Genomic DNA, 22,041 nt, shown 5'->3' on the forward strand with positions numbered 1-22,041 from the left:
TTAAAATGGTCAGCCGATCAGAGGGTTAGGATCAACCTTTTAGAGTGGATATTGGGGCATAGCCTTTTTACATAGGGGCCCAATACATGAATGGTTTAGATCACCCAATAATTTTGGCCCCACTATATTTTTTTGATGAATCTAGCCGTATCTATCATCGTCGATCCTCAGAATAAATACATTGTCATAAATGTTTTACCATTGATATGCCTCTTGAACAAAAGGAGAAAAGGGGTGCATATATCATCTCCCTTGGATTGCAGGAATTTTATGGAAAAGTTTGGAAAAGAAAAATATTTCCAAAATTTCATACTCTATTTATAATGAAAAAGGATAACGTGAACCAATCCTATTCAATTCTTATTTTCCTCTAAATTGTGAAAGAAAAAATTTTCTTAAAAATTACTTTCACTCAGAAATATTTTCCCTACAATTCTAACAAGTTAATACTTTTCCAAAATCACATACATTATAAATATTTTAAAATATTCTCTTTTTCAACTAACAGTCGTTGTAGTATAGTGGTGAGTATTCCCGCCTGTCACGCGGGTGACCCGGGTTCGATCCCCGGCAACGGCGTTATTTTTTTAAAAAAATTTGATTTTAGAACCTTCCCCATGTACAAAGGAAGGGAAATGATATTTCCACCCCCTCTTCTAGCATTTCTATTCGCTCAATAAAATACAGTGGGCTCACCTTGTTCAAAGATTCAAACCATTCATTTTTAGGGCCCCAAGTCCCCAACATATATGTGCAGTGTGCTGTGCCCGGATATCATCTCCTTAAGATGATCCTAACCCTGCGGCAAAAAATCAATGGCTTGGATCTTTCAACAAGGTGAGCCCCACAGTCCATTGCCACCCATAGTGAACCCAATAAGTCCCCATGAGCTTCCAAGAATGATTTTTCACATGATGATCTAGACCGTCCATTTGGTCGTCCCAACCATGGATGGTAGACGATACACAAATCACACCATTAGTCTATATATGGATGGTGGAGATCGGCCAAATGGCCAAGAGAGATGGTGGGTTCCGGTGGCTAGCTAATCCAATCGGTTGATCTACTGGTCCCTACAGTGCACCAGAGAACATTAACCCTCCTATTTCTAAAGATTTTTTACAACCAATAGTATGGAGGGCTATGATCTTCCAATGGAGAATGTTTTTGGTCCTTATCCTATCTAAGATGAGGATCAACAAATTAATGGCTTAGATTATTGAAAAGTGGAACCTACATGTACTTTTACATGCATTTTTTTAATATAGATCGAAGGGTTATGATCATTCTACGGAAATGATTTTTGGGGCACAACCTATTCACATTGTGGCCCATCAAATGGACGGTTTGGATCTAAGGGTGCAACTTGGGTCGGGCGACGGATTCAACCCGATTTTGGCTCAGCTTGGGTTGGGTTAGGGTTGGCAAAAGCCAACCCGATTTAAATTCGGGTTGGGTTAGGTTTGAGGCCTTGGCAACCCGACCCGACCTCCGTCTTCTAATTTTATCATGATTTCTTAAGGATTATGTTTTTCTTTCTTGTATTTTTCTGTTTCGCCGTAGATGTACCTAATCCCAACCCGACTCAACCCAAGCCCAACCCAACTCAACCAGACCCGATTTGGAGGCGGGCTGGGTTAAGGTTGACCATCCTCAACCGTAGGCTCAGGTCAGGTCGGGTTAGGGTTGAGGGAATGCTATCTCAGGTTGGGTTAGGGTTGGCCTCAACCCAACCCAACCCGAGTTGCACTATTTGGATCATTATATGGTGTGGCCCGTACGGTGCGTTTTGAAAAAGGGCCTCACATCAAATAATTTCCCATTGTAGCATAAAGCGCCTTGACCGTTTGAGATGAGTGTATAGTAGGTACCTACTAACGTCTCTGTGCTTTCTTTTAAAATTCCAATTTTCAAACAAAAATGTTCGGTAGAGCCTTAAACTCCAAAACCCATTTATCTGCAACTCTTCTTCAAGATCACAACTACCCCAAAACGCCTATCTTCAATGAAGGAAATCAGCAGTTTGAAAGAGCTGAAAAAAAAAAATTCCACGCCCATATGCTCAAAATAGCAATTGATCAAAACCCAAATATGTTTCTCTCCAACACCATGAACAATTCGAGCTTCAAAAGGGAGAAGAGATCCATGGGTGCATTTTGAGAATTGGGTTTGGATCAGATCTCTTTGTTTTCACAAATCTCTTCAACATGGCTAATGGTATGTTTCCTATCTCTTCTTGAGGAAAGATTTTCCGTAGGAAAATTTGATTATTTCCACAATTTAGTGGGAAATGATAAGTTTTAGAAATATCATTATTAAGTTAAGGTATTTGCTAGGGACCGTCGCAGAAAGGCATTTCACGACTGGCTATTGCATGTGAGAGAGCAGCCACACATGCTCACTTTGCAGCAGATTTTGTCTTATTCATTTAATTAATCTGACGTGGCTGCTCTCACATACAACAAGCCAGCTGCAAAATGCCTTTCTGCGATTGTCCCTAGCAAATCCCTTAAAATCACTTAAATCAAAGGTCCCTGTACATGAAACTTGAAGTGTAGCTCAAGTCACTTCTTTTCACTGTGGCTCAGGCCTCTGTTTGGTGCTTGTCAAGTTCATAATAATGTGGAGACGGCGGAGCTTGTGATAAAGTATCTAGAGAGGGATCAGAAGAATACCTGACTAGAGTTCCATTGAAGTAAAACAAAGATGTTTGTGAGCTTGTTTATGGAAATAGCTCACATGCGAGATCCAGGAACTCAGCTGACCCCTTCTTGATTCAGTTTTTTCCCTATTGGAGATAGATGAATCAATGGAACTTTGATCCCCGGTTCCTACTTAGTCAATTCTTTCAAGGCCCCTCTTAATGGTTTGATTGAACAATCAAAGTGTGTTTGCCAATCTATCAAATGTTGGATACTGAAGGTGGCAGGAAATGCATTGAATAACAGCAATACCAAAGGCAGCTAAATTTACAAAATACAAAGCAGGATAAATGTCAGAGTACTCATTTAACTACTTCAATGAGAGGCTAGAATTCTAATCCATGTTACCAGGTTATGTATACATTTATTCCTAATATGATTCAGCAATATCCAATTCCCTAGGTATATTGCTGTATATGGTAGATAGAAATGTACATACTGGTTTACTGTTCTTTTGCATGTGACAAAGCATAACAGAAATTTCTCCACACCAAAAATCAATTAACCGCTGAAAAAATAAGGGTTCCTTAAAAAAGTACATAGAATAGATACAGATTATTTGGCCACGGAAAAAATATTATGACGTTGTGTGTACTAATATTCTGTAGGTATCTGATATGGATATGCATGGCCACTTCAATTGTCTGTCTAACATAGGTTGTAAAAACTTCATTTCTTGCATACTTTGTGCGTGGCCCAGAGAGGCCATTGTATCGTGCAATGTGCAAACAGAAGCTATTTGTGAATAAAATGGCTTCAAATGCCAGTTTGTGGGCTAAACCCAGTTCAAATCATGATCCTAGTTGTTCAGAATTAATTCCAAATCATGTTTCTACGTTCTTTACGCTTACCAGCATCAGAGGTCCAGTAGTCTATGATTCAACAAGTTTGAATGTGTCATTGCATTGTATAGTATTCCTTAACCTGTCCAAGTTAAGAGTCAGTTAGAAAATTCCTTTTGGAACCAATTGTGATATGTTGCATGAATGTTACTGTCAGCTTCATCCAATACTGACATTGTGAAATCAGTAGGATCCAACATAGCTCCGTTAAAAATCAGCAACAAATTTCTCTTGAACACCTGCATTTTCTTATAAGAACACCCAACATGCTGGGAAAATAGAATATTTGAGTATTTGTAGCTGAAATGTGCATGAAATTATTTGTGTTGCAATCTTTTTTTAGCTTTAATGTATAATTACAACATTTTTTATCGATTTCTAATGTATATGAGCATACTGCTCGTAGGACATGTGATACAATTGGTAGCTGCTCAAATGGTAATAATGGTAATTTGCATTGGATAGTTGAATCATTTACCAACACCACATCTAACCTCTAAAGGATGAGAGAGAGAGAGAGAGAGAGAGAGAGAGAGAGAGAGAGAGAGAGAGAGAGAGTACTGGCCGTCTCCCATCATCATCTACTGGGGAAAAAATGGCTGAGGAAAAAAAGAGCAGAGAAGAGAAGAAATTTAAGAAGTGAAACCATATAACTTATCTCCCAAATATTATTGCACGTGATACCAAAAAATCGATAAAGAAACACCTAAGTAGGTGTTACTTATTGAATATGAACCACATCACATGGCACATGCTGCAATCATACATTAGTCAGTATGAAATAAAATCATGTAAATGCAAAGCCAGGCAGATTACAGATTCCAATCAACCGACATTAGCACATATTCTTTTGAACAATGATATTTCCACATTTATGCATTCAAGAGAAAATTTTAAGTAGTATACAAAATAATCTTAAGAGACCTGATGGTACCATCGCATTCGTACGTTGATGGAGGACAGCTAAGACCAAACTGTCATAGGCTAAGAGATTGATTCGGATATGTATAAACATCTCTTGGATTTCCGATTTTACCTTACATTTCTTATGTATCAAATTCCTTGGTAACTAAATTTTGTTGAGAGGTACGATAAATTAGCTAACTTATTGAGAGTAAACCAGACATTCAATACCTGTTACTTAGCATTTTACTACTTTACCCTTCATAATAAAAGCATTTACTGTAATTGTAATTAATCATACATATTAATATAAGATTGGTTAGTGCAAAATCATTATTCCAAATTCTCCCAAAATCACCTTCTATTCCCCAATTTTTCTATATTTATCATGATACCATAGCAATTCCTAATTGAAACCATCGATTGAAGGGCACCCGCCATCTTTCATTTCCCAACATCAAAGCAATGGAAATTTAAAAGAGTTAGCAAGCCTTCAGCAATGATTTTTATTTTATTTGGGATCCCATGGCTATATGGTTGACAGCTTGACATCATTACACTTTCTGATTACAATATCAATATCAAATATTCCAGTTTCTACTCATATTGTCTTTCACAATAGATCAAATGAATCTTGTGATACGTGTAATTTATTTTTAAATCCTTTCATATGATATTCAATCCCCATTTGATGTGAACATTAGGGATCTGTAGTTAATAACTTAATAATGATGGAGGGTATATTCCAGAACCTTCAGTAATATTTGCAGAAAAATAATATTGACCAAGACACCGTAACAGGACATAGTCAGGAAGCAAAAGAATCAAATTTTTGGAGGTCACTCGAGCTTGTAACTTGTTTCTACGAAAGTTCTATAAAGATTTCAATTCTCTTCTTATATCTAAAGATTGAAACTTCACCATCCAATGCATAACTCCAGAAATGTTTGATATTGTTATTATAATTAAGGTATGCTTGTATACTACAAAATAAGTTGCTTTTGTCATTATTTTTTTTATTTTGGGTGTAAAATTAGGTGATTTTGAGAATGGAGCATATGGAGAAACTTGGTCATGGATGTTCTTTAACTAAAATATGTTTATTCTATTCATTTTTTGGGTGATTTGTAGAATATATGTAAAAACATCACGGACTTTTTATCATTCTAAAAGTCTCTGTCATTGGTAGTTCTTCATCATAAGGTAGCATTGAATTCCTATGCTGTCATTGCCATTGGTTTCCCTATAACTTAAAAGGTTTTGGATATTTGAACGACAATATTCTTGTCATCCACTTGAAAAATCAGAACTTTAGAGTTTTCTTTTAAACATGAGGTTTTTGTAGAGCTAATAACTTGAGGCTTTAGTTTGAATGGGAGGGAATTGAAGAATCTCATCAGCTAGGATTTGTGAAAGACATAAGACCAAGGGTGTGGTTCATATTCGATAAACGTTCAGAAACATAAAAAGAATATGGTAATTTATTGCCTTGTATGTCATGATATTTTAAGTTATGTTATTTATGTTTTACAAATATACAAAAAGACATGTTTTAAGTTTGCAAAAGTCTAGTAGTTTGTGATTGATGTTTTTCTCTCCTCTAGTTATGTTTAAATTGGAGTTATCTTTATATATAAAACAACTTCTTTCATGACCATTTGTCCATAATTGCATATTCTTTCTTTTGGGTACAACTTATATTTGAAGCATTTGTTTGAAATCTTTTTGCACGCAGTTGTTTTCATTGTATTAGATGCAAATCAGTTTACTGACATAAAATTAGTGAAGTGATCTGCAGAAATTCAATTGCTAAATAGAAAATTTTCAGAAATCTAACATTTCTGCATTAGAAATGAGATTTTACTCACCTTGATTGGTCGAAGAGAAGTGAAACTACGGTAGTTCAGCCTCTTGCTCAATTGGTCAAGTTTTGTTCTTCAACCTTGAGGTCGGAGGTTCAATCCCAACTTACCGACTAAAAAAATGAAATGAAACTACAGTGGCATCATAACTGCAATAAGGTTAGAGAGGAAATAGAAATTTATTGGAAATTAAAAAGTGTTAAAAGTAAAACTGACTACAGTTCATATATATAGGCTGAAATCACACCAACTTCTCATTCTACAAATCAGACTTCAGTCCAACTTAAATTATCCTTTAACAACTATTGAGACTGTAGTTTACCAATCTTACACATTCCTAGCGTAAATAAACTGAAATATCAAGGTTCTGCATTAAACTTAAAAATCTCACAATGTTTCTAGTAAAAACAAATCATAAACCAACTTAAACTTCTAGTCCTGGTTGAATTTCCCTTCAGCAAGGTAAATCTGCTCCAGATTTCAAGGTTTCGCTGAATCTTGGTCTACTAAATTGACTTAATCTTTCAACCTGCAGGGTATGCACTTGTTGCATACTATGAGTCTTCAAACCCAAGCAAAATTCATCCAAAAATAGAGGAAAAATTACCACAAATATCAGCACATAAAATGGAATGAAAACCCTAAATTCATGCAATGTATAAAATTCGTGTGGCTGCTTCTGCTGGTATGTTGCATCTCTAGATATAGATAGCTTTTAGACGACCCATTATACAAGTACTAGACTTAACCTTCAAAACGTGAGATACATAACCATCTTGCTTCGTGCTTCCTACTCTTGAGTATCACCTAGACAATTAACATTATCAAATAATAAGTATACTTAAACAGAAAAAAAAAACCCAAACAATTTCATACACCCCTAAAAATAAAAATAAAAATGAGTAAAATGAAATCTTACCACCAAAATCTCCTCCACTGAAAAAATACTATAATATATCAGATGGATTGTGAGAAGCACCACCTCCTCCCGTCAACTCTTCCAACCCTAAAAATAAAATGGTAAAAACCAAGGATTTTATGGAAGGAACTAAAGAAACCAGCACAAAGATGAGAATGCTGAGAAAGGATGACCTTCTCATTTGTTTATGCTAGAGATTTTATAAAGTTTCCAATCCTCTAATTTTATCTAAAGAATCTAATACCATAAACAAATTAGTATAACCCCAACAAAATGTTTCATACTGTTGGATAATTAAGGGCACTACTGAATTGCGAAATTAGTTGTTTCTGTCATTTTCATTCCTAATTTTAATCTGTTGATGATTTGGAGAAAGAAGTTCTAAGTTATAGCTGGCGAATTATATTTATTTTGTTTAGCATTTTAACTTAACCATATTTTCCACACCCAGTCATCAAGAACTATTTTAAGAACGATAAGGTCCATTCTAAACTAAAAATGTAAGTGTTCGGTGTTCCTGCGCTGCAGCACAGGGAGTTCCTTGCGCTGTAGTTGTGTTATAACGCCTCCCATTGGTTCGTTTAGCGGGTCCACCTTTGCAGGCCCACAAAAAGTGACGAATGGGAGGCGTTATAAACAACTACAGCGCAGGAACACTTTCCTCATGTTTTAAATAAACACAAAATGTAGGAAGAAAGAAAAATTTATATTTTCCCCCAATTTCAAAAGCCAGAAATCAGTGAAAAATAAAAATCCGTCCACTATTCATTTGCAAATGCGACAAATCAACAATGAGTTGACGCAGTTGCACAATAATTGAAGAAGCAACCAAAAAACATAAAATAAGCATTAACCAAAAAAATGTGAAAATCAAAACTTCTCTGTGCACTCAAAATTTTGACATGTCAATCCAGGTTATGTAGCTTACATACTAAAATGCTAGCTTTTCAGTCGACGTGACCGAAACATTATCGAAATCTAAACATATTGACTGAAGGATTTTGCTTTAGTAGGAATGAAAATCGAAACATGTCGAGTTTTAAATGTCAGTTTCAGCAAACATTTAGAATCATGCTTTGAGATCATCAGAAACACCCTCGACTGAATATTGAACACACGTTTTTGCATCTAAACAAAAACCCAAAATTCTGATGAGGATGATAGATTAGGATGTTGAATTTCTATGCCAACATATATCGAAACATCTAACAGTAACCATTGCTTAATTGAAGATCTCAACATGCATAAACTATGATATAAAAATGGGATCATACCCATATAATAACCACCACATACAAATGCAAGAAAAATATAGGTACATGTGTCTAATCTCATGCATATATAGTTACCACATACAATTTCAAATAAATAAAACCAAATCCAGGGTGAATAAAGTAGGACTTGTTGCATTGAATCTTGCTGAATTGGGTATTAGCTTGTCTTTCATTCAATTGCAATTCATAAGAAACACTATAAGTTTTCGATATCATAAACTATTACAGAAACTTCATAATACTCCTTTTCCTTCCTAATAAACAGACATCTGAATAATAAATTTCCCTGCCAATGTTAATTCTGCCTATAAGCAATATAATTTGCCAAACAAATCAACGGTGCAGCCTTCTCGGGATCGAACCCTAAAAGCTGATCTTTAGCTTCCCTGTTCAACTGCTCAGCAAACTCCCTAGATTTCTCTAAACCCAACAATTTCGGATAAGTAACCTTATCGGCCACCAAATCCTTCCCTGCGGTCTTCCCCAATTCTTGTGAGGACTTAGTAACATCAAGTATATCATCCACAACTTGAAAGAGCAACCCAATACACCTCGCAAATTTCCTCAATTTCTCAACTTGTTCATCTGATCCACCTCCCAAGATAGCCCCAATCACGACGGATCCTTCCAACAAGGCCGCGGTCTTATGAACATGGATGAATTCAAGCTGGTCTAATCCAACATCCTCCAATCCAGCAGAACTAATATCAACTACTTGACCTGCGACTAGTCCTTCTGACCCAATTGCCTTCGCGAGCTCGCCCGTTGCTCTAATGACTTTCACAGGCAAAACACCCATAGTTTTAGTAGCCATGTGTTCAAATGCGAATGCAAGTAAAGCATCCCCTGCTAAGACTGCGACTTCCTCACCAAAAACCTTATGATTTGTGGGCAGTCCTCTTCTAAGATCATCATTATCCATACAAGGGAGGTCATCATGGATTAAAGACATAGTGTGGATCATCTCTACAGCACAGGCAGAGGGCATGGCCATGATTTCAGACCCACCTACGAGCTCGCAAGCGGCGATACAGAGCACTGGCCGGACCCTCTTGCCTCCGGCGAGGAGCGAATAACGCATAGCCTCATGGACCTTTAATGGATCCCTCACACCCACAGCTCTGTCTAGGGCTTCATTCACAGAATTAGCCTTCTCCTTCATGTAGGTCTTGAAATCAAAACCCAAAATTGGATTTTGGGTCTCTGGGGTTTCTGGGTTTTTCCCATCTTCTTCTATTGTCACTTGCTCTTTTGTAAGATTGGTAGAAAAAATAGGGTTTTTTGCATAGGGAGGTCTTACAACTAAATGAGAAAAAGTAGATAAGGGAAAAGGGGATATGGGTTTTGAGCTCCTGGTTCTAATTGAGTTCAAAATCCCAAATCTGCTCTGATCTGACCCAGTTACAATGTTCAATTTTGAGCATGTTTGAGGAATCAAAACCCAAGAACACAAAATGGCTGAAGAACCCATCTCTCTCACTCACTCAACTCTCACTTTTTTTCCTCTCTTTGTGGGAGATTAAGCAAGACCCATGAAGTCATATGTTTTCTCCAAGCATCTAATATGGTGGAATTAGTGGGAGAATCAAACATAATTTCCAATTAGATCCTAATAATATTATTTCTAGACTTTTGTAGCACGCGAATTGCTAGCGGCCATCGCAAAAGGATTTTCGCGGCAGTTTTGTCTCCATTCACGAGGTGGCTGGTCTGATGTTGGACAGACCAGCCGCGAAAAGCCTTTTGCTATGGACCTTAGCAAATCCCTTGTAGCAAATAGAAAAAAAAAAAGTACTATTCATGTCCGAGTTTTCAAACCTGAAAGAAAAAGTTAAACAAAGGAGTTTGGAAGACTGCCTGTATCACATGGGTGGGCTTTAATAGGACATGTCATTTTCCTGGAAATGGAGAAGAAAGGAATACAAAGGAGAGTTATAAAAAATTTGTAAATTATTTGAAAGGAAATTAGACCATGACAAGCACGTGAAAAGCTTAAATCAGGGCCGGACAATATTAAATGTACATGATTAAGACAATTTGATAGGCCCTTTAGTTTGGCTGTGTTAGACTATTTGTTTCTGTGCTGGGTTAGAGTTGGGACTTGGGAAATCTGACTAGACTCAAACCTGCTAATTCTTCAACATCAGTCGGTTCCGAGCTCCACTAAGTTTCACCCAAGCTTCATCCTGGTCATGAAATAGATCACTCAGGTTTGGTTCCATAAACAGCAACAATTGTCCCTATGAAGACTCGCTTTTGCCTAGCATGTTATTTTTGTGCATGCTGGGTTTCTCACTTTGATTGAGATCACAAGTCAATTATATGGAATTGAACAAAACATCCAGGGACGAAAGACAAAATGCTCCACGGGGAACTCGTGTCCCAAACCCACCCATGTTCTGATGTTCCCATAGTTATATTATAATTTGGAACAATTACCAATGGGGGACAAACATTACGTCAAATTATCAACAGGACCCATGCTTTTCAAAAATTATCAACTACAGACAAACAAGGTCTTGTCAGTAAAAGCTGGACGAAAATGCCCTTTGGCATTTACAACACGTTTTGACCTTGTTTTTTCCTTCTTCCCTCTTCTTTTACTTTTCCATTATCACCGTTTTGATTTTAGTCATCTTTCTCCTTGTTCAGCTACCATTGTTGCTGGCAAATCTTGAAAACTTGAATGTTGAGTTCTTACTATCTATCTCTTTGTATCTAGGTTTTTTTTTTTTTTAGGGTTTTGCTCTATTATTCATTCCTCTGTTCCTGATTTATCTTGTTTAGGATTTAAGCGGTTTGTATTTTAGGGTGTGTTCTGGAGATAATGCATGGACGGCTTCACTCACTTTTTTGGAAGACAAGTGGTTGTATAAGAAAAAGTTGATGTAATATATGAATGGATGGCTACACGTTTTTTGATTTACTTAATTTTTTTTTGGTAATACACAAATTGGGATGTAATACATGAAGCACATTTAATGAAAACAACATTCATTTCTATCATTAGCAGAATTGTAATGCTAATAGAAGAGTTGCTATATGCAGGGGGTTTTATAGCAGAAAGGGTTCATCAAATCTCTGGAAGGGAGTTAGTAACTCTCAAAAGTAGGGTTACCAATTTTCGAATGGGCTTATCAAGTGCTTGAAAATTGGCCGAGGGTATTGGAGTTTCGGAAGGGGGTTTTCAAGTCTATAGGATTGGAGTTATCTAGTATAAAAAATTGGGTTACCAATTTCCAAATGGGGTGATCAAGTCCCTGAAAATTGGCCAAGGGACTGGAGTTTTGGAAGGGGGTTTTCAAGTCTCTGGGATTAAGGTTATCTAGTATCAAAAATGGGGTTACCAATTTCCGAATGAGCTTATCAAGTCCTTGAAAATTGGCCGAGGGTACTGGAGTTTTGGAAGGGGGTTTTCAAGTCTCTAGGATTGGGGTTATCAAGTATCAAAATGGGGTTACCAATTTCCGAATGGGCTTATCAAGTCCCTGAAAATTGGCCAAGGATACTAGAGTTTTGGATGGGGGTTTCAAGTATTTGGGATTGGAGTTATCTAGTATGAGGTTACCAATTTACGGATAGGCTTATCAAGTCCCTTAAAATTGGGCAAGGGTACTAGAGTTTTGGATGGGGGTTTTCAAGTCTCTGGGGTTAGGATTATCCAGTGTCAAAATGGGGTTACCAAATTCCGAATGGGCTTATCAAGTCTCTTATGAACACGTTTTTAGTTCTTGTTTTTTTTTTCTCTCATTCATTTTCACCGTTTTTTTCTTTCTACACTATGATTCATCTTCCTCATCCTCCATTGAAAGGGAGAAGGAGAAATGCAAAACCCTAAAACAAATGAAAAACAAAACCTAGATATAGAGAGATAGATGGGAGTGAACTCACGTTTCAAGTTTTCGAGCTTTCCCGCCTCCAATGGTAGCTAAATGATGAAGAAGATGACTGATAAGGTAAAAAAAACAAAGTTGAAAATGAAAAAGTAAAAAAAAAAAGAAAAGAGGGAAAGAAGAGAGAAGAGGGAAAAGTGGAAAAGCAAAATGTGTTGCTTAAGAAAAGGGCATTTTCGTCCAGCTTTTAATGACAAGACCTCTTTTGTCCCTAGTTGATAATTTCTGAAAAGCATAGGTTCAATTGATAATTCCGCCTAATTTTTGTCCCCCATGGGTAATTTGTTCCTTATAATTTTATTGTAATTTTCAAAATCATATGGCTATTGATTTTTTACTTTATTTTTTGCCTCAACACAACCAAACCCAACCCGGCCTGATTTGGAAAATCGGGACAGATGGGTTGGGTTGGGTTGGGGTCGAAAAATTTAGTGGCGGATTCAATAGGTTTGACAGGTTTGACCTTCCTTGAGCTGAAGCTCGAGTTGGGTCAAGTTAGGGATAAGGTAATGCTACCTCGGGTTGGGCTTGGGTTGGCCTCAACTTGACCCAACCCTGCCCGATTTGCACCCATACTATAAAATGATCCCAATTGTCCTACAAATGATGCATTCTACAAGGGGCGTCTACATATCATTTTCCAAGAATCCGAACAAAGTGATTTTCATGTTTTGTAGTGATTTTTCACATTATGTCATCAACACCCTGTTAACCAAAAGGGTTGATTGTATAAATATCTTGTGGGGGTGCCTTGGTCAAGCTTATCTTAAACTTTTCATTGATCACCACACATTGTCACTATAAATAGGGTTGCCTGGTTGGTCAGTCCAACCCCACCATCCTCAAGTTTATAAATATGGATATTAATTGCGCAACATTCACATTGTAGTGCATGCCATTGTTCATTTTATTTTATTTTATTTGAGAACATCATTGTAAAAGGTTGTCAGAGTCACTGAGCCAACTCACTTGAGTAATGGTGTTAAGATATAATTTTAATCAGCCAAGATATGGAACAACAAAGAAGAGTCTGATTTAAGAAAACCAAATAAAAATTATTGACAAAAATAAAGGTTAGCTAATAAAGTAATTGGAAAGATAGATAATGGTCTTGCACTTTGTATTAAATAAAAATTATTTTCATGTGCTTTTTTTGATACACGTCGGTTAAACTATTTCTAATTATTAAACTAGTTTAACCAGAGTTAGCAAGTACTCAAGCCATTGTAATGTCATAAGCCCAATCCTAGCCTAGGGATCAAGGGGGCCAAGTAAGGTGTTAGAATATATCAGATCTTCTGAGATCTGACCATTGGTTCGTGCAATGGTAGATTAAGCAACTAGGATAGATTAGGATACTATTCTAGATAAGGATAATCTCTATTTAGCTATTTTAATATTTATCTCTAGATCTTTCTATGTTTATCCTATGTTTATATATGGGAGATGATACTTTCACCCCCTTGCAGTACGCATGGGGCCCCCTTATAATGTGATTTCACGTAAACAGTGGACAACCGTAACGTTTTTTTGTCTTTTGACATCACCCATGGATCCTATTCATATCTTTAGATCTTGTTCATTAATGTTCGGATTCAGATATCAGACCTTCCGGATCCATTGACACCCCTACTTTTTGACGTCAAATCATGTTGGGGGGGGGGGGGGGGGGGGGTTGCGTGGGCACTACTGTATTTTGATGAGGGCACTCCTCACTTCCTTAAAAGTACGGTCTGGCCCTCACCATAGGATGATCCAAACCGTCCATTAGATGAGCCACTGCCTAAATAGGTTGTGCCCAGAAAATCATTTCCATAGGTTCATCCTAACCCTATGATCAACCTTCTAGCATTCAAATCGGAGGGTTACGATGAATCTATGGAAATGATTTTTGGGGCACAACCTATTTAGGCTGTGGCACATCTAATGGACGGTTTGGATCATCCTATGGTGCTGGCCAGACCGTACTTTTAATAAAGTGAGGAGTGCCCTCATCAAAATACAGTAGTGCTGATAACATTTCCCTTTAGTATTTATGGTACGAACATCCAATAGATGAATTTGTCCTACATGAGCTATCCATGGTGGGGCCGTGATATCAAGCCACATTGCAAGTCACCAAATTGCATTTATAATTGCACTGAAAAATGTACTAAGTCAAGGAACAATAAATGCACTTATGGTGACATTTATCTAAACCTTCAATTTAGTATTCCTCGTGATAGAGAGAGGGCAAATGGTTTGTGAGAAGCTGCTCAATAAACTTATCTGAGCAGAGCTCACAAACGATAGGGGAGCCCACATTTTTTGGGGATCCAAAGCATTCATTTGGAAGGCCCTTCCAGGGATAAGGGTGTGTAGCAAAAATCAGCCCTATAGGATCATCCTTACCCTGCCATTTATTGAGTGGAAAAATGGGCGGAAACATGGACACACAATATCTGCCCATTTTCCCCTCCACCATTGATTGGGTTAGGATGATTCTATAGGGCTGATTTTTGGTACACACCCTATCCATGGAAGGGCCTTCCAAATGAATGCTTTGGATTCCCCAAAATATGTGGTCACCTCTATGGTTTGTGAGCTCTGCTCAGATAAGGTTATCTAAGTAGCTGCTCACAAACCATTTCCTCATGTGTTATATATATATGTGTGTGTGTGTGTGAGAGAGAGAGAGAGAGAGCATATAACATTTCCCTTTAGTATTTATGGTACGAACATCCAATAGATGAATTTGTCCTTACATGAGCTATCCATGGTGGGGCCGTGATATCAAGCCACATTGCAAGTCACCAAATTGCATTTATAATTGCACTGAAAAATGTACAAGTCAAGGAACAATAAATGCACTTATGGTGACGTTTATCTAAACCTTCAATTTAGCATTCCTCATGATATTATCCACTTCTAATAATTAATTATCTTATATTTGTAAATTAAGACATATTGGATCCAAACTAACCTAAACCTTGCTAGTATTATGTTCACTACACTGGGATCTGATATAAAAGATTTGATTTCCACTAAATCTTGAATTTTTAATTTGATTACAAAGAGACACAATGAGTGTTTATATAAAACACTCAAGGGATATATAAGGGCGATGATATTTTCACCCCCCTGCGTTAGCATGCGCCCCCCTTACAATGTGATTTGACGTCAAAAAGTAGGGGTGTCAATGGATCCAGACGGTCCGATGGATCGTCAGAATCCGAACGTTAATGAACAGGATCTAAACATATGAATATGATCCATAGGCGACGTCAAAAGACAAAAAGCGTTACGGTTGCCCACTGTTCACATGAAATCACATTATAAGGGGGCCGCATGCGTACTGCAAGGGGGTGAAAATATCATATATATATATATATATATATATATATATATATATATATATATATAGAGAGAGAGAGAGAGAGAGAGAGAGGAAAAGGATTGTACGCTCGAGCGAACCAAGCTTATGGTACGCTTGAGTGCCCAATCACATATGGGTCTACTTTGTTAGGATGACCCAAAGCATTCATTTGAAAGGCTCTATCATAGATAGGGTGTGTACCAAAAATCAGCTCCATAGGATCATCCTAACCCATCCATTTGTGGAAGGTAAAATGGACAGACCACAAATTTGCCCATGTTTGCCCTCCACTTTTGGAGGGGTTAGGATGATTCAATGGAGCTGATTTTTGGTACACACCATATCTATGAGGGCCTTGCAAATGAATGCTTTGGATCACCACAAAAAATGTGGGACCCATGTGATTGGGGCACTTGAGCGTACCATAAGCTTGGTATGCTCGAGTGTACAATCCTTTTCCTCATATATATATATATATATATATATATACAGAGAGAGAGAGAGAGAGAGAGAGAGAGACAGAGAGAGAGAGAGAGAGAGAGAGAGAGAGAGGAAATGGTTTGTGAGCAGCTTTTCAATAAGCTTATCTGAGCAGAGCTCACAAACGATAGGGGAGACCATATTTTTGGGGGATCCAAAGCATTCATTTGGAAGGCCCTTCCATGGATAAGGGTGCGTAGCAAAAATCAGCCTTATAGGATCATCCTTACCCTGCCATTTGTGGAGTGGAAAAATGGGCAGAAACACAGACACACAGTGTGTCTACCATTTTCCGCTCCACCATTGATTGGGTTAGGATGATTCTATAGGGCTGATTTTTGGTACGCACCCTATCCATGGAAGGGCCTTCCAAATGAATGCTTTGGATTCCCCAAAATATGTGGCCACCCCTATGGTTTGTGAGCTCTGCTCAGATAAGCTTATCTAAGTAGCTGCTCAAAAACCATTTTCTCATGTGTTATATATATATATATATATATATATATATATATGTGTGTGTGTGTGTGTGTGTGTGTGTGTGTGTGTGTGTGTTTGAGTGAGAGAGAGAGAGAGAGAGAGAGAGAGAGAGAGAGAGGTTTCTACACACAAGTGTAGATAAGTTATCTCCACACTAGCTTAAAATACAGTGGAGGCCCACAATGTTTGGGTGATCCAAACCATTCATTTGATTGGCCCTCACATAGATAGGGTGTCCACAAAAAATCAGCTCCATAGGATCATCCTAACCCTTCGAACCGTGGAGGCAAAAAAAGGACAAATTTGTGAAGGTTTTTACACGTCCATTTTACCTCCACAAATCGCAGGGTTGGGACGATCCTATGGAGCTGATTTTTTGTAGACACCTTATCTATGTGAGGGCCAATCAAATGATAGTTTGGATCACCCAAACAATATACCCTCCACTGTATTTTAAGATGGTGTGTAGATAACTTATCTACACTTGTGTGTAGAAACTGTTCTCTCTCTCTCTCTCTCTCTCTCTCTCTCTCTCTCTCTCTCTCTCTCTCTCTCTCTCTCTCTCTCTCTCTCTCTCTCTGTGTGTGTGTGTGTATATATATATATGATTTGCTAGCCTCCATCGTAAAAGGCTTTTCGCGGATGGTCTGTTGCATCTGACATCGCCCACCTTGTGAATGAAGACAAAACATATTGAAAAGTGAGCTTGTGTGTCTGCTGTTAGATGCAATAGACCATCCATGAAAAGCCTTCTGTGATGGATGCTAGCAAGTCCCTATATATATATATATATATATATATATATATATATATATATATATATATATATATATATATATATATACAGAGAGAGAGAGAGAGAGAGAGAACGGTTCCTACACATATATGTAGAGAGTTCTCTACACACTAGCTTAAAATACAGTGAGGGCCCACATTGTTTTGGTGATCCAAGCCATCCATTTTAAAGACCCTCACATAGATAGGGTGTCTAAAAAAAATCAGGTCCATAGGATCATCCCAACCCTACGATTTGTGGAGGTAAAATGGATGTCTTTAAACCTTCACAAATTAGTTCATTTTTGGCCTCCAAAGTTCGAATGGTTAGGATGATCCTATGGAGCTGATTTTTTGTGGACGCCCTATCTATTTGAGGGCTAATCAAATGAATGGTTTGGATCACCCAAACAATGTGGGCCTTCACTATATTTTAAGCTAGTGTGTAGAGAACTTATCTACACATGTGTGTAGGAACCGTTTTCTCATATATATATATATATATATATATATATATATATATATATATATATATATAGCAGAAGAGAAAATGAAGTATTTTTTTGAATTTTTCCAAAATGCTATGAGATTTACACGTCCATGTTTGATTTCTTTACCATCTAGCCCTTTAATATTATACTTCATCTAATCTATATATCTCTATATACAAGGGTAAAATGGTCTATTCCTGAATTGTTACTCTTCAGTCAAAAGAGAGTATTGACTCCCAGCTGCTCCTATGTACACGTGGCTCGAAATTTGGGATATTTTCTCTTTAGATTTGACGGTAAAATCTTATGACGGTTTTCACATGTATGTTTCACCTACTACAGATATTTATCTTCTCCTTTTTCCCACCTACTACAGATATCAGCAGAAGAGAAAAGTAAATATTTTTTTGAATTTTTCCAAAATGCTATGAGATTTACACATCCATGTTTGATTTCTTTACCATCTAGCCCTTTAATATTATACTTCATCTAATCTATATATCTCTATATACAAGGGTAAAATGGTCTATTCCTGAATGTTACTCTTCAGTCAAAAGAGAGTATTAACTCACAGCTGCTCCTATGTACACGTGGCTCGAAATTTGGGATATTTTCTCTTTAGATTTGACGGTAAAATCTTATGACGGTTTTCACATGTATGTTTCACCTACTACAGATATTTATCTTCTCCTTTTTCCCACCTACTACAGATATCAGCAAAAGAGAAAAGTAAATATTTTTTTGAATTTTTCCAAAATGCTATGAGATTTACACGTTCATGTTTGATTTCTTTACCATCTAGCCCTTTAATATTATACTTCATCTAATCTATATATCTCTATATACAAGGGTAAAATGGTCTATTCCTGAATTGTTACTCTTCAGTCAAAAGAGAGTATTGACTCCCAGCTGCTCCTATGTACACGTGGCTTGAAATTTGGGATATTTTCTCTTTAGATTTGACGGTAAAATCTTATGACGGTTTTCACATGTATGTTTCACCTACTACAGATATTTATCTTCTTCTTTTTCCCACCTACTACAGATATCAACAGAAGAGAAAAGTAAATATTTTTTTGAATTTTTCCAAAATGCTATGAGATTTACACGTCCATGTTTGATTTCTTTACCATCTAGCACTTTAATATTATACTTCATCTAATCTATATATCTCTATACACAAGGGTAAAATGGTCTATTCCTGAATTGTTACTCTTCAGTCAAAAGAGAGTATTGACTCCCAGCTGCTCCTATGTACACGTGGCTCGAAATTTGGGATATTTTCTCTTTAGATTTGACGGTAAAATCTTATGACGGTTTTCACATGTATGTTTCACCTACTACCAATATTTATCTTCTCCTTTTTCCCACCTACTACAGATATCAGCAGAAGAGAAAAGTAAATATTTTTTTGAATTTTTCCAAAATGCTATGAGATTTACACGTCCATGTTTGATTTCTTTACCATCTAGCCCTTTAATATTATACTTCATTTACTATCGTCCTTTTTCCCACCTACCACAGATATCTTCGTCTTCCTCATGATTCTACTACATCAAAAGAAAGAGAGAAAAAGGGTTTGTTTGCTTCTTGCTTTCTAATTTTCTTCTTCTTTTTAATCCATGCTCTCTACATTTTTGTTGTTATTTCTGCCTTCTTAATTTTTTGATTTTCCCCTCAAAAACTTTCCTAACAGAGTTATTAAATTTTTTGGTGTCTGACTCTGTTATTTTCGTTGTTCCTGGCTCCCTAATTTTACTCTTACCTTCATGCATTTTTTTAATCCATGCTCTCTACATTTTTGTTGTTGTTTCTGCCTTCTTAATTTTTTGATTTTCCCGTCAAAAACTTTCCTAACAGAGTTATTAATTTTTTTTTTCTCTGACTCAAAAACCCTTCACTAATGGCATACCATTTCAAAAGCAAAGAGGAAGATGACCCAAGTATTTGTCTCCAAGATCAATAGGCTCAGCATCACACACCAAACCATCTTTCTGTTCAAGCGAGGTAGCGAGGCCAAAATTCCTAAAAACATAGCCATTAAAAATGGCCAGTTATTGGTGATGTGAAAAGAACTCTAGGTTTTTTTTGCTAGGGTTTACTACGACGAAACAGATAGATTATGCTATATAAAATATATCTTCTCTGACGATAGATAGAGAGAGAGGACCCGTATTAGATAGATTTGTAAAATCAAAAGCCATTAAATATCTCTGAGATAGAGACAAAGAAAAGAAGGCACGATTTTACATTTTTACCCTTGCATAGAGGCAGAGATAGAGACAGCACCTAACAGGTAAACGGTAAAAAGAGGGGGAGAGGCAGACGTGTTAAATCCATATTCTCTTTTTTGTTTCTGGCTTCTTTTTTTAGCTAAAAAAATAATGATTTATGTTAGGTCTTCTGACCATGTTTGGCTGTTTTCTCTCTTTTAGTATCAACCATGTTTTTTCGAAGTTGAAGAATGTGTAATGCTATATGTGTTAACTTAAATCAGTATACTTTGCTTTCTAATGTGTTTTTTTTTTACAGTTTTCAACCGCCGAGTTCAGTTCCGAGTTCCTTAAGGTTTGAGTCTTAGGCATCTTGATCTTCATCAACTTTATAGGTAAAATAATTACATTTGGTTATTTCTTTTTATTGAAATCCTCTTATATCAGGTTCAGTTGAATTTCATTTCAGATCCTTTTAATGTTTTCCATTTCTAAGTATTGCCTTATAAATTCTACCAATGAATTTACACTTAGTTTTAAAATATCTTTAGTGTCACTCCCATTTAGTTCGAAATATGCATTTTCATCTTACCGTTATCTTATTTTGTTAGCCAACCTACATTTATATTTTCAGGCTCACATATGTCAGGTTAAATTGAATTTCATTTCCGATCCTTTTAATGTTTTCCGTTTCTAAGTATTGCCTTATAAATTCTACCAATGGATTTACAGTTAGTTTTAAAATATCTTTAGTGTCACTCCCATTTAGTTCGAAATATGCATTTTCATCTTATCGATATCTTATTTTGTTAGCCAACCTACATTTATATTTTCAGGCTCACATATGTCAGGTTAAATTGAATTTCATTTCAGATCCTTTTAGTGTTTTCCATTTCTAAGTATTGTTTATAGTTAGTTTTAAAATATCTTTAGTGTCACTCCCATTTAGTTCGAAATATGCATTTTCATCTTACCGTTATCTTATTTTGTTAGCTAACCTACATTTATATTTTCAGGCTCACATATGAGGTATTTAGAGATCCAAATACAAATACAATTGCCACAAATTTTTAACTACTGATCCTAATGTTTGTTTCATTAGATAGCGCTTGATTTTACTATCACTGTTCAGTGGTTCGGTACCATATAAATTGGTTGTTGCTTACAATGGGACGCTGTGATAGTACAGGTGAGTATTTTTAAATTAAATATCTATAATGTATCTTAATTCTATTAATATAATTCATAAATTATCAAATAAATAATATTCAATTGATGTTTGTCCTAGATGATAATTCGGTATTAGATGGTGCAAAATTCCGCCGCTCACTTAGAATTAAGCAATTACGTACCAAGAAATCCAAAGACTTAAATGTAGAATGCCGGTCAATATATAATTAATGCAGGAATGCATCTACATCTAAACTTATACAGCAGAACGTTCCCAATTTCGAATTACATCAAGGTTAGGATTCCGCTATATTTGTATCCATATTTCAAATATTATTTAATGATTATGTATGCTGTATAATTATTTTTCGTTGGCTTGATCCCTTTCCACAGGGTACGTAGGCAGCTTGGGATTTTCGTCCCAAGTTCAGTCAAACTTTTCAACAAAATCATTTAAACCCTTCAAAAAATCATTCAAACACTTTCTAAAAAATCTTTCAAACCTTTCATAACCAAAAATCAAAATGGGCACGGATGGTGATTGTCAGGTCACTCGGAGCCTTTCTTTCATTTCATTACCGATTTCGATCGTGGTTTTTTGGTTTTATCGGTTTTCTGACGTTTTATCGAGTTTTGGGACGGACGATGACGTAGCGTGGCCCCTTCACAGGGATTGTCCTCGCTGA

General features: G+C 36.6%; 1 non-coding gene and 1 pseudogene across 1 annotated transcript; one reads left to right on the forward strand and one right to left on the reverse strand.

Annotated features, from left to right (window-relative positions):
* Positions 1 to 507: 507 nt before the first annotated feature.
* Positions 508 to 579, forward strand: TRNAD-GUC (transfer RNA aspartic acid (anticodon GUC)). Its single transcript has one exon. It is a non-coding gene; the product is annotated as a tRNA-Asp (tRNA).
* Positions 580 to 8,609: 8,030 nt separating this feature from the next.
* On the reverse strand, positions 8,610 to 10,136 carry LOC143857778 (geranylgeranyl pyrophosphate synthase, chloroplastic pseudogene; annotated as a pseudogene).
* Between the last annotated feature and the right edge of the window lie 11,905 nt (positions 10,137 to 22,041).

The sequence above is a fragment of the Tasmannia lanceolata genome, unplaced genomic scaffold (assembly GCF_043159265.1).
Source record: "Tasmannia lanceolata isolate RefF3 unplaced genomic scaffold, GAP_Taslan_0.1 ptg000025l, whole genome shotgun sequence".
Classification (NCBI taxonomy): Eukaryota; Viridiplantae; Streptophyta; class Magnoliopsida; order Canellales; family Winteraceae; genus Tasmannia; species Tasmannia lanceolata.